Below are 13,278 nucleotides of genomic sequence, written 5' to 3'. Positions count from 1 at the left end.
TCTGGTTCCTCTGCCTTTTCTAAAACCAGCTTGAGCATACCAGGTTCACGTACTGCTGAAGCCTGGCTTGGAGAATTTTAAGCATTACTTCACTAGTGTGTGAGATGAGTGCAATTGTGTGGTATTAGGAGCGTTCTTTAGCATTGCCTTTTTTTGGGATTGGAATGAAGACTGATCTTTTCCAGTCCTGTGGCAACTGCTGAGTTTTCCAAATTTGCTGGCATATTGAGTACAGCACTTCCACAGCATCATCTTTCAGGATTTGAAATAGCTCAATTGGAATTTCATCACCTCCACTAGCTTTGTTCCTAGTGATGCTTCCTAAGGCCCACTTGACTTCACATTCCAGGATGTCTGGCTCTAGGTGAGTGATCACCCCAGTGTGATTATCTGGGTCATGATCTTTTTTGTACAGTTCTTCTGTATATTCTTGCCACCTCTTCTTGATATCTTCTGCTTTAGTTCTTCAAAATCACAAACAGAAGAGGCTCATGGGACTTCCCTGGTGGCCTAGTGGTTAAGACTTTGACTTCTAATGCAGAAAGTGTGGGTTTAATCCTTGGTTGGGGAGCTCAGATCCCACATGCCTTGCAACCAAAAATCCAAAACATAAAACAGAAGCAATATTGTCACAAACTCAATAAAAACTTTAAAAATGATCCCCATCAAAAAAGTCTTATACAAATTTTTAAATGCTCATAAAATTTATTGTCCAAACCAGAACATTTTTGAAAGTAGAATGAAGCATTATTAATAATGCTACCAGAACAAACTGGGATACATTCACCCCATCTGTAAGGGGTTTTGACAACAGTCTTCTTTCTTTGTATGCTTCCTAGAAATAATTATCTACCTTTAGGTCCTTATGTGCCTATCTGTTTGTAAAAAACCATCATGTTCTTTGGGATTGGTTCTGTTATATTTTCTGCTTTCCATTTTGTTTTCCTCTGAGATGAAATTATGTAAATCCAACTTTCCTGAATAGAATTGGGTGGGGTAACTTGGGAGGAATGAGAAGCAACTTGTCCTGAATTTTGAACAAGTATATTTAAAAATATTTTATATTTACATCAGAGAGTTTGGCTTGAAGTGAATGTTGTACTTTAAAGGAATGAAAAATATCTGATTCTCTTACACAGTGATTTCTTGAAAGATCATATAGAAATAGCCTATAATTACCCATGCATCCTGCTTTCATTTAGCATAGAAAAACACATAGGGAACAAAACACACTCCTTGGAAGATCAAGTCCATTGGTTTCTGTCTCTCTCATAAACACTAGAAAGTGTGCGAGTAAAACTCTGATTTAAAAACAAATTAATTTTACTAAACACAACATAGCACATATGCTGAAGTGTGACATAATGTCAGATGTTCTTAATGGGAAGGATTAATTTAATTTCTTGTATTCTATTACTAAGGAAGAAAAATACACAGCTAAGCAAAAATGCATACCACTCTGTTCACCCATGCCCCAGGCATCTGTCATGATTGCCTATCAATGCGGTGAATTCATGCTTTCAACAAATATATTTTGAGCACCTGCTGTGTGCCTGTAGTACAAGCTTACGTTGCAAAGCTGACGCTACAGACATACAGTCTACAGACATATAAGTCTACTACAGACATATAAAATGAGAATCAACCAAAAAGTAAACACCAAATTGTGGAAACTGCTATCTCAGGGAGATAATGGAGAATAAACAGGTGGCATTGACTTAAACCATGTGATTGGGAAAAGGTGACAGAATATAAAAATTCAGATATCAGTATGAATAGAGATTTTAATCCAGACTGAGCTTAGAGATCTCTAAGACAATCACTTTTTGCATCACAAGTGTAATGTCTCAATATAAATATGTCAAAACTTTTGTTTTCATCTATAATTTCTTTTTAACAATATCCTAAGCAAGTGTCAGTTATGCAACACGAACAAATTCTAGGAACTTTCTGGGTAACAAAGTGCCTATAGTTAACAATTCAGCACTGTAAACTTAAAAATTTGTTAAAGTGGTAGATATCACATTAAGTATTCCTAACACATGCATACACAAACACACACATACACAAAGGGTCTGGGGAAAACTTTTACATGTAATAGGTACATTTATCACCTTGGTTATTGTGATAGCTTCACAGATGAATGCATATCTCTAAATTTATTAAAGGGTATGCATTAAGATTTTTTTGTGTGTATCAATTATACCTAAATAAAGCTGTTAAAAAAAATCCCTGGCCATCGGAGAAGAGATCTAAAATATCTAATGTCCAAAAACACTTATAGCACTCTGCCAACTCTTGCTCCTAAACAAGAGTAATACTTTTCTACTCTTTTTGGGCATATGATGCTGCGCTGCACCTGTGGAGATTCAACGCTGGGCAGAGGATTTTAACTTGTAATTCTCAGGAAAGGAAAAGGCCTGGGGAAGGGTATAACATATTAGTAGCAGGGTATACCTCTCTTTTATTTGGACTGTCTAAATGAGTTTGAAGAATATTTTTTTGTAGAGATTTTAGATGTTTGTATGGAATGCAAAATACTGTTAGAATTCACAGTCTTCCCTACTAATCCCCTTAGGAAATTCACTGTGTAGAGTTCATAAATGAAAACATCAAATTGGTGGTGGGGTATATATATATGCGTGTGTCTGTGCTAAGTCACTTCAGTCGTGTCAGACTTTTTGCAACACTATGGACTGTAGCTGGCCAGCCTCCTCTGTCCATGAGATTTCTCAGCAAGAATACTGGAGTAGGTTGTCATTTAATCCTCCTCCTCCTGACCCAGGGATCTAACCCACATTGCTTAGGTATCCTGCATTGGCAGGCAGATTTTTTGCCACTAGCGCCCCTGGGAAGTATATATAAAATATATAAAAAATATATATATTATATATTCATTCATTAATGCCATCTGATAGTTACTTTTACTTTAAGCTAAATGATTTGAGACTCTAGTTTTATTTTTTAATTAGTCATTATTTTATTAAAAAAATGTGTCTTCAGTCTCTGGGAGCAGGTTTAAAGTGCCTGCAGATTCTAATTCTGTTGCTTCAAGTACCAGGGGTGGGTTCCTCAAGTTCTATGATAATGAGGGTAAATGGGATGAAGGGTAAGTGTGCTCAAGATGTCTCAATGGGCTGAATTATGTCCCCCTAAATTCATATACTGAACTCCTAAGGCCCAAGGTGATGGAATTCAGAGTCAGGGCCTCTGGGAGGTAATTAGGATAAGAAGAGGTTATGGAGGTAGAATCCTGGTCCAGTGGGATTAGTGCTTCTATGAGAAGAGAAGCCAGAGAGTTTGCTTGCTCAAGAAGAGCAAGAAGTGTTCAAGAAGTGCATTTGAACCCAGGGACAGTCAAGAGTCCATAGTGAAGAGGTATTCCTCTGCCAGCTAGGAAAAGAATTGTCACCCAAAACAGACCATGCTGACTCGTTGATCTTGAACTTCTAGCCTCCAGAACTGTGGGAAATACATTTCTATTGTTTGAACAAACTGTCTACGGTATTTTGTCAAGCAACCCTAGCGGATACCGTGGCTCTCAAGGTTCATGGCCCTAAGGTGCCTGAGCAGGTGGCAGAACGCGCATCTTCGGGCAAAGACTTTGGAAAGCTTATTTAAAAATTACCTGGGATACTTGGGAAAATGCAGATGTCTGGGCCTGACTCGCTTTATTCAGTCAGAATCCCTGGAGATGGGAGTTTCAGAATTTACCGCTGTATTATCCACTGCTGCTCATGAGGAGGTTGATTGTAAGAACAGGAGAGCAGGGACAAACTCTGGTTGGTTCAGTGCTGTGCACTCAGCGCCTAGCAAGAGACAGGCTATGTGGAAGGTGCTTACAAAATATTTATTAAATCTGGACCACAAGTAAATTCTATGACAAGAAGGTGAAATGAGATTATGATGGTGAAAGACTCCAGGGACCCATTCTAACCACCGAAGAGCATATGGAGTGGGATGATAAGCCAGCCCATTTTCAAAGGCCTTCTAATATGTATCATTAAAGCTTTAAGTACGTTATGTTTAACTTTCACAAAACCCCTGCTAACAATCAGTATTCAGGCCCAAGAAATATCTAATAACCTGCCCATTGTTACCTAGGTAAAGACTAAAGGCAAAAATGTTTAATCAGAGTTATTTTTACTGTCCCATTTTGCCTCAAAAATCCTTCTGGACTACCATAAGCATTGAGTAGATACTCAGGAAAGATCTTAAAGACTAAACTCCATACAGAATGCCTCCCCCAAACTTATTGTGAATTGTATATAATGAATACATTAATAACAAATAAAGTTTTCCCCTAACACTGATTATTTAACCTGGAAACTTTCAGAAGATTTCAAATGTCACTCTGAGTTGAAACAGATGAAGAACCTCCCACCTACCATGTAGGGCTCTCTAGGTTTTTGAAGACAAGTATTTATATTAATCATGTTTAGATCACAATACATTTTAAATTTTTTGCTTGCTTTTTCTTTCATTTTGCATATATATGTATAATGGGGCTACATAAGTGGCAGAAGAAGGGAATAGCTACCTAGAGATAATTAGGCAAATACTCGGTCAACACAAATAAATTCCAGCATGCTTGCATGTTGCTTCAGCCATGTCTGACTCTTTGCGGCCCCATGGACTGCAGCCCATCAGGCTCCTCTGTCCATGGGATTCTCCAGGCAAGAATACCAGAGTGGGTGCTTGCTTCATCAGCACATGTACTAAAATTGGAACGATACAGAGATTACTAGCATGGCCCCTGCCCAAGGATGACACATACATCTATGAAGGGTTCCATATTTTTACGGAATCTAGAAGGATGGTACCAATGATCCTATGTGCAAGGCAGCAAAGGAGACACAGACGTAAAGAACAGACTTTTGGACTCAGTGGGAGAAGGAGAGTGTGGGGATGATTTGAGAGAATAGCATTGAAACATATGCACGAAGCAGGGCACCCGAAGCCAGTGCTCTGTGACAACCTAGAGAGATAGGATGTGGAGGGAGGTGGGAGGGTTTCAGGATGGGGGGACACATGTACCTATGGCTGATTCATGTTGATGTATGGCAAGAACCATTACAATATTGTAAAATAGTTATCCTTCAATTAAAAAAAAAGTACTGGAGTGGGTAGCCATTCCCTTCTCCAGGGGATCTTCCCAACACAGGGATCGAACTTGGGTCTCCTGCATTGCAGACAGATTCTTTACCATCTGAGCCACCAGGAAAGCCAAATTCTACCACACCCCACTCTAATTCTCTCTGGTACAATTAACCATGTTCACCTGCCTGTGAATGCAGGACTTCCCTGGTAGCTCAGACGGTAAAACGTCTGCCTACCATGTGGGAGACCTGGCTTCACTCCCTGGGTCAGGAAGATCTTCTGGAGAAGAAAATGGCACCCCACTCCAGTACTCTTGCCTGGAAAATCCCATGGACGGAGGAGCCTGGTAGGCTACAGTCCATGGGGTTGCAAAGAGTCGGACATGACTGAGTGAGTTCACTCACTTCACTCACCTGCATGTGAAATATATTGATTCAAACATTGAAAGAAATGTATTTTATTCATTTTATGAGGAGGGGATGTTTTTATTTTTCAATCTTGTGGTGGAAGGAAAGAGATGTTGATGGAATACACCATCTAGTCTGGAGACACTGACACCTGTTTGTGGGACACAGAAATTATCTTATTTATTTTATTCATAGTAGTTTGTACTTAAACCATTCCACCACTTGCCTCTGGGAAAACCAATAAATATTCCATAAACCAGCTCTATCATTTTGTCACCATGCCTTTTCCTCTTCTGTTTATCCTTTGAGTCCAGAGTTTTGAACAAAATAATGGAAAATTTTTTCTGAGAGCAAAGAGATATACTGAATCACAGAACAAGCATGGGCTGCTGCTGTAAGGTGGAGTGTGGAGACCAGGGCTTTTTCATGCAATTGTCTCTTCTATGAATATTTCCTGCCTGCTGAAGAGGTAAGAAACAGAGAGAATACAGGGGCCACTGATGTTCTCAGAGTGCCTCCAAGCAGATTGTGGGGAAATGTCATTTCCAGATGATGTGCAGTAAGGAGCAGTAGTAAGATTAATTTTGTTTGGAGAAAATTGAACAGAATAAAAACTTATTTGTTTAGAGATAGGTTGCCACTTGATTATATTTAGTGCAAACATGGACTATTAGCCACTTATAGAATTGATCTATTACTACAGCCGTTGGAGAGCTTTAAATGAGCCAACTGAAAGCAATTACTAAATGAAATACTTTGCATATTAGCAGGAAAACTGGAGCCCCTCTATTCCTGAGGAAAGGTGCTTACACACAGACTACATTACACATGGTGATGGATTACCACAGGGAAACAAGGAACACTTGTAAGCAAAGAGCTTTCAAAGCCAGGCTGGCCAGCATCTCCAGTAGCCTACCTGGCCAGCCCCTTGGCACTGCCCATATTAGGGCAAGAGTCCAGTTCATCCTTTCTCCACTGGCTCCCTTGATATCTCAGTCTTTCCATCCCCAGACCTTTAGCCTACAGTCATGCACACAATCACACACACACACACACACGCCCCCTACCTGAATTCCAAATAGAAATCTCCCAATAAAACGCATGCACCTTTCTTATTAATATTTATTGGATTTATTTGTTTAGCTGCTCTGGGTATTAGTGGTGGCACATGGAATCTTTAGTTGTGGCATGTGATTTTAGCTGTGGCATGTGAGATCTAGTTCTCTTGACCAGGGAACAAACTCAGATCCCCTGCTTTGGGAGTGTGGAGTCTTAGCCCCTGAAACACCAGCATCCCTAAAATTCATGGATCTTTAAATCAGGGAGTTTTGGGGAGCTTCCCTGGTGGTTCAGTGGTGAAGAGCCCACCTGCCTGTGCAAGAGACACAGGTCCCGCCTCTGGTCTGAGAGGAGCCCACATGCCATGGAACAACTGAGCTGGTATGCACATCTATTGAGCTTGTGCTGTAGGGCCCAGGAGTCACAACTACTGAGACCAACGGCTCTGGAGCTGGTGATCCGCAGCAAGAGAAGCCAGCGCAGTGAGAAGTCTGTGCACCACAACGAGAGAGTAGCCCTGATGGCTGCAACTGGAGAAAAGTCCACACAAGAGACTCAGCATGGCCAAAAATAAATAAATAAATTACATAATTAATAGTTTTAAGAAATAGGAAGCTCTTGAGGCCATTCTAAGTCACTGATCTCTGGAGAAGCTGTTCAAGTTTTGCATCTGCTGTAGAGAAAGTGTCTTTCTTTGCATTATTGTGCTGCCAATTAAGACCTTAAAATATTTCTTCTACAGTTTTAGAGCTGTATTATTTTGAATCAGCATTATTGAGATATGACTCATATATAATAAAATGCAAGAATTTTAAGAGTATAATAAAATGTCTGGACAAATGCATATAACCAAGTAACCAACATCAGAATAATGAATGATATGGAACATTTCCATCTTCCCAAAAGGTATCCTGTGCCCCTTTGGAGTCAACCGGCTACTCCCATCCTCAGCCACTTGCAAATATATATACTTTCTGTCACTGTAGTTTTACATTTTCCAGAAATTCATTCAGTAGAATTGTTGACTCTGTAATTGCTTATCTCTGGCTTATTTCTCTTAGCATAATGCCTTCAACATGCATCCTCTCGGTTGCATAACCTCAGTGGCTTGTGTCTTTCTACTCTATTGAGTAGTATCTCATTTTTTGTACATGCTGTGCTCAGTCACTTCAGCCATGTCTGACTCTTTGTGACCCTATGTACTGTAGCCCATCAGGCTTCTATGTCCATGGGATTCTCCAGGCAAGAATACTGGAGTGGGTTGTCATGCCCTTCTCCAGAGGATATTCCCAACACAGAGATTGAACCCGTGTCTCTTATGTCTCCTGCACTGGCAGGTTCTTTACCACTGGCAACACCTGGGAAGCTCTATTTGTACATACCATGGGTTATTTGTCCATTCACCATTTGAAGGCTAGGTTGTTTCCACTTTTTGGCCATTATGAATAAGGTTACTTTGAAAATTAGATAGCAAATCTTTATGTAAGTATATATTTCATTTCTCTTGGGTAAATGTCTAAGAGTAGGATTGTTAGGCCCTATGGTAAGTGTGTAGGATCCAACAATTCCACTCTTAGATGTTTACCCAAGAGAAATGAAATATACGTTTACTTGGATCCTATGGTAAGTGGTGGCTCAGTGCTAAAGAACCCACCTGTCAATGTAGGAGACACAGGAGATGCAGGTTCAAGGCCTGGTTTTGGAATGATCCCCTAGAAATGGAAATGGCAGCTCACTCCAGTATTCTTGCCTGGAAAATATCACAGACAGAGAAGCTTGGTGGATTACAGTCCATGGGGTTGCAAAGAGTCAGACATGACTGAATGACTGAACATTCGTGCACAATAAGTGTGTATGTTACTTTATAAGAAACCCCCAAAGTGTCTTCCAAAGTAATTTGTACATTTTGTATTTCTAACAGCAATATGCAATTCTAATTGCTCTATATAATTTTTTTTCTATTTTATTTTTTTGCGCTCTTTATTTTTATTATTATTATTTTTTACTTTACAATATTGTACTGGTTTTGCCATATATTGACCGGATGTGTGTAAAAATGTTGGTTGCTTAGTCGTGTCCAACTGTTTGTGACCCATGGACTTGGAGCCCATCAGTCTTCTCTGCCCATGGGATTCTCCAGGCAAGAATACTGGAGTGGGTTGCTACTTTCTTTTCCAGGGGATCTTCCTGACCTGGGGGTCGAACCCAGTTTTCCTGCATTGCAGGCAGACTCTTTACCATCAGAAGCATTCTGAGAGGTTTGTATTGGTATCTCATTGTGGTTTTAATTTGCATTTTCCTAATGCCTCACCTAGAGCCAGACATCCTGGAATGTGAAGTGAAGTGGCCCTTAGAAAGCATCACTACAAACAAAGCTAGTGGAGGTGATGGAATTCCAGTGGAGCTATTTCAAATCCTGAAAGATGATGCTGTGGAAGTGCTGTACTCAATATGCCAACAAATTTGGGAAACTCAGCAGTGGCTACAGGACTGGAAAAGGTCAGTCTTCATTCCAATCCCAAAGAAAGGCAATGCCAAAGAATGTTCAAACTACTGCACAATTGCACTCATCTCATACGCTAGTGAAGTAATGCTCAAAATTCTCCAAGCCCGGCTTCAGCAGTACATGAACTGTGAACTTCCAGATGTTCAAGCTGGTTTTAAAAAAGGCAGAGGAACCAGAGATCAAATTTTCAACATCCCCTGGATCATTGAAAAAGCAAGAGAGTTCCAGAAAAACATCTATTTCTGCTTTATGGACTATGCCAAAGCTTTTGACTGCATGGATCACAACAAACTGGAAAATTCTGAAAGAGATGGGCATACTAGACTACGTGACCTGCTTCTTGAGAAACCTATATGCAGGTCAGGAAGCAACACCTAGAACTGGACATGGAACAACAGACTGCTTCCACATAGGAAAAGGAGTACATCAAGCCTGTATATTGTCACCCTGCTTATTTAACTTCTATGCAGAGTACATCATGAGAAACGCTGGGCTGGAAGAAGCACAACCTGGAATCAAGATTGCTGGGAGAAATATCAGTAAGCTCAGATATGCAGATGACACCACCCTTATGGCAGAAAGTGAAGAGGAACTCAAAAGCCTCTTGATGAATGTGCAAGAAAAGAGAGAAAAAGTTGGCTTAAAGCTCAACATTCAGAAAACGAAGATCATGGTATCTGGTCCCATCACTTCATGGGATATAGATGGGGAAACAGTGGAAACAGTGTCAGACTTTATTTTGGGGGGCTCCAAAATCACTGCAGATGGTGACTTCAGCCATGGAATTAAAAGACTCTTACTCCTTGTAAGGAAAGTTTTGACCAACCTAGATAGCATATTCAAAAGCAGAGACATTACTTTGCCAATAAAAGTCCGTCTAGTCAAGGCTATGGCTTTTCCAGTAGTTATATATGGATGTGAGAGTTGGACTGTGAAGAAAGCTGAGTGCCGAAGAATTGCTGCTTTTGAACTGTGGTGTTGGAGAAGACTCTTGAGAGTCCCTTGAACTGCAAGGAGATCCAACCAGTCCATCCTAAAGGAGATTAGTCCTGAGTGTTCATTGGAAGGACTGATGCTAAAGCTGAAACTCCAGTACTTTGGCCACCTGATGCGAAGAGTTGACTCTTTGGAAAAGACCCTAATGCTCGGAGGGATTGGGGGCAGGAGGAGAAGGGGATGACTGAGGATGAGATGGCTGGATGGCATCACCGACTCAATGGACATGAGTTTGAGTGAACTCTGGGAGTTGGATGGACAGGGAGGCCTGGCGCGTTGTGGTTCATGGGGTCGCAAAGAGTCGGACACGACTGAGCGACTGAACTGAACTGAACTGAGCTGAGCTGAATGCCTAAGGATGCTACATATCTTTTCATGTCCTCATTGCCCATGCTGTATCTTTTGTGGGGCAATATCTCTTCAAATCTTTGTCCCGTTTTATAAATTGTGCATTTTTTTCTTTTTTCTTATTGATTTCTAAGTGGTCTTTCTATATTTTGGAAATGAGTCCTTGATCAGATGTATGTTTTGCCAATACTTTCTTCCAGTCTGTGTCTTGTCTTTTTATAGTAAAAGTTTTAAATTCAATAAAGTCTCATTTATCACTCACTTTCTTTTTTGGTTAATGTTCTCTCTGTTCTATTTATTAAAATTACTCTGTAAAGATTTTTGTTCCAACTTAATGTTTATAAGTTTTATAGTTTTGGCTCTTACATTTAGGTCTATGATCCAATTAGAAGCAATGTGTATATAAATATATATATATATATATATAAGTTTTGAGTTTTTGTTTGTTTTGTTTATTTCTTTTCTTTTTTTGCATTTGAATGTCTAGTTATTCTAGCACCATGTATTAAAAAGACTATACCCTCTTGATTAAACTTTCCTGGCATTTTGATGAATACCAGTTACTACATATGTGTGAGTCTCTTTCTCTATTTTGTTCTATTAATCTATATGTCTATACTCAAACCAACACTGTACTCTCATGGTGATTATATCATTATAATCACTCTTGTAATAATGCAAGTCTTCTAGTTATATTCTTATTTGAAAGTCCTTTATTTTTTCCAAAATTTTAGAATCAGCTTATCAATTTCTACCAAAAAAAGGCAGCCAGCATTTAATAAGAATTGCATAGAATCTATAGATTAATTTAGAGTATTTCTATTGCATCAGTATTTAGCATTGTGATTCATAAATATAGCATATCTCTACATTTGTTGATTTTTATTAGCAACATTAGGCTCTAGTTATGGATCTTGCACTTATTTAAAAAAACATACCCTCAAATATTTTACATTATTAAATCATTTGGATATTTGTCTCAATTTCCAGTGGTTCATTTGTAATATACACAATACAATCAATTTTTGCATATTTATCTTGTATCCTGAGACCTCATTAAACTCAGTATTATTTCTCAGATCTTTTTTTTGGTAGATTTCTTAGGAATTTTTACAAGGACCATCATATTACTTGTGAATATTTTGTTCTTCTTCCACTGAATTCTCTATACCTTTTTTCTTTCCTTATTGTATTTTCTAGAACCTTAAGTATAATATTAAATAGAAGTGGTAAGAGTTGATATATATGCATTGTTCCTGTTATTGAGGGAAAAGCACGTGTTTTTTCACCATTTAGTATTATGTGAACTTTAAGGTTGAAGAAGTTCTGTTTTATTCTTAGTTTAGTGAGAGTTTTTATTATGAATAAGAGTTAATTTTGTCCTGGTGCACTGGGACAACCCAGAAGGATGGTACAGGGAGGGAGGTGGGAGGGGGGTTCAAGATGGGGAACTTGTGTATACCTGTGGTGGATTCATGTTGATGTATGGCAAAACCAATACAGTATTGTAAAGTAATTAACCTCCAATTAAAATAAATAAATTTATATTAAAAAAAATTTTGTCAAGTGTTTTTATCTTTTCATGTTTGTCAATACAATGAATTGTACTGATTTTAAAAAATTTAATTATATGTCTCTTGGATAAATTACAATTACACATGATAAACTGTCAGAGGAGGCAATGGCACCCCACTCCAGTACTCTTGCCTGGAAAATCCCATGGATGGAGGAGCCTGGTGGGCTGCAGTCCATAGGGTCTCTAAGAGTCGGGCAAGACTGAGCGACTTCACTTTCACTTTTCACTTGCATGCATTGGAGAAGGAAATGGAACCCACTCCAGTGTTCTTGCCTGGAGAATCCCAGGGACGGGGGAGCCTGGTGGGCTGCCGTCTCTGGGGTCGCACAGAGTTGGACACGACTGAAGCAACTTAGCAGCAGCAGCAGCATGAGGGGTATTTATATCTATTTTCATCAGTGATACGGGCTTGTAATTTTCTTGTTATATCTTTCTGGTCTTTGACTCATCAATCTGCAGGTTTTATTAAATTGTGGAAAGGTACAGGATTTTTTCATTTATTTTTCTAGAAAATTTCATGTAGAATTTGTATTGGTTCCTTTTTAAATTTGAAAGAAATTATCACTGATGTCATCTAAGCCTGGATATTCTATTGGGGGATTCTTTGTAACTATGTATTTAATTTCTCTAATAAATATTGGTGTTGGGCTGTATAAGATTATCCATTTCACCCTGAATGAATTTTAATAGTATGTGTCTTTCGAGGAATCTGCCTCAGTACAAAAAATATAGATTAACAAGCAAAGTGATATGCATTTTTGTTGTTGTTGTTTTTTGGAAGAGGATTTGAGAGAGCTAGTGAGGAGAAAGGAAAGTAGCTGGAGAGGGAAGTCAGAGAGGGAAGAGAAAGTCTCTGATGAGGAAAGAAAGTGGGGAGAACTGAGAGCTTAGTGAAGTGGTAAGTGGTACTTTGCAGTGTTTTCTAGATGGGAGCCTGCAGGTGAGGCAACAACTACTGCTTTATCTCACATTTTCATAATCATTTTGAATCTACTTAGAATTTGAGACATATTCAATGATCAGCATCCTTAGTTGTGAATGTTTAGTCAGTGGAAAATCAAAAGATATACATATCAGCACTTCCTTGGTGGTCCAGTGGTGAAGAATGCACCTGCCAGTGCAGGGGACACAGGCTCTATTCCTGGTCAGGGACGATTCCACATGCCATGCAGCAAATAAGCCCATGTGCCACAACTACTAAGCCCACACATGGGTACTACTTAAGCCCACGCTCTCTGACAAGAGAAGCCCCCACAATGAGAAGCCTGCGTACCACAACTAGGGAA

General features: G+C 39.3%; 1 non-coding gene across 1 annotated transcript; it reads left to right on the top strand.

Annotated features, from left to right (window-relative positions):
- The first annotated feature begins 4,694 nt into the window (after positions 1 to 4,694).
- Positions 4,695 to 4,801, top strand: LOC120870648. The gene has a single exon (XR_005722848.1). It is a non-coding gene; the product is annotated as a U6 spliceosomal RNA (small nuclear RNA).
- The last annotated feature ends 8,477 nt before the right edge of the window (positions 4,802 to 13,278 follow it).

This window comes from Oryx dammah, unplaced genomic scaffold (genome assembly GCF_014754425.2).
Source record: "Oryx dammah isolate SB20612 unplaced genomic scaffold, SCBI_Odam_1.1 HiC_scaffold_11, whole genome shotgun sequence".
In the NCBI taxonomy this organism is placed as follows: Eukaryota; Metazoa; Chordata; class Mammalia; order Artiodactyla; family Bovidae; genus Oryx; species Oryx dammah.
Note: the sequence above shows the minus strand (reverse complement) of the source record. Positions and strands in the feature narration are given on the sequence as shown.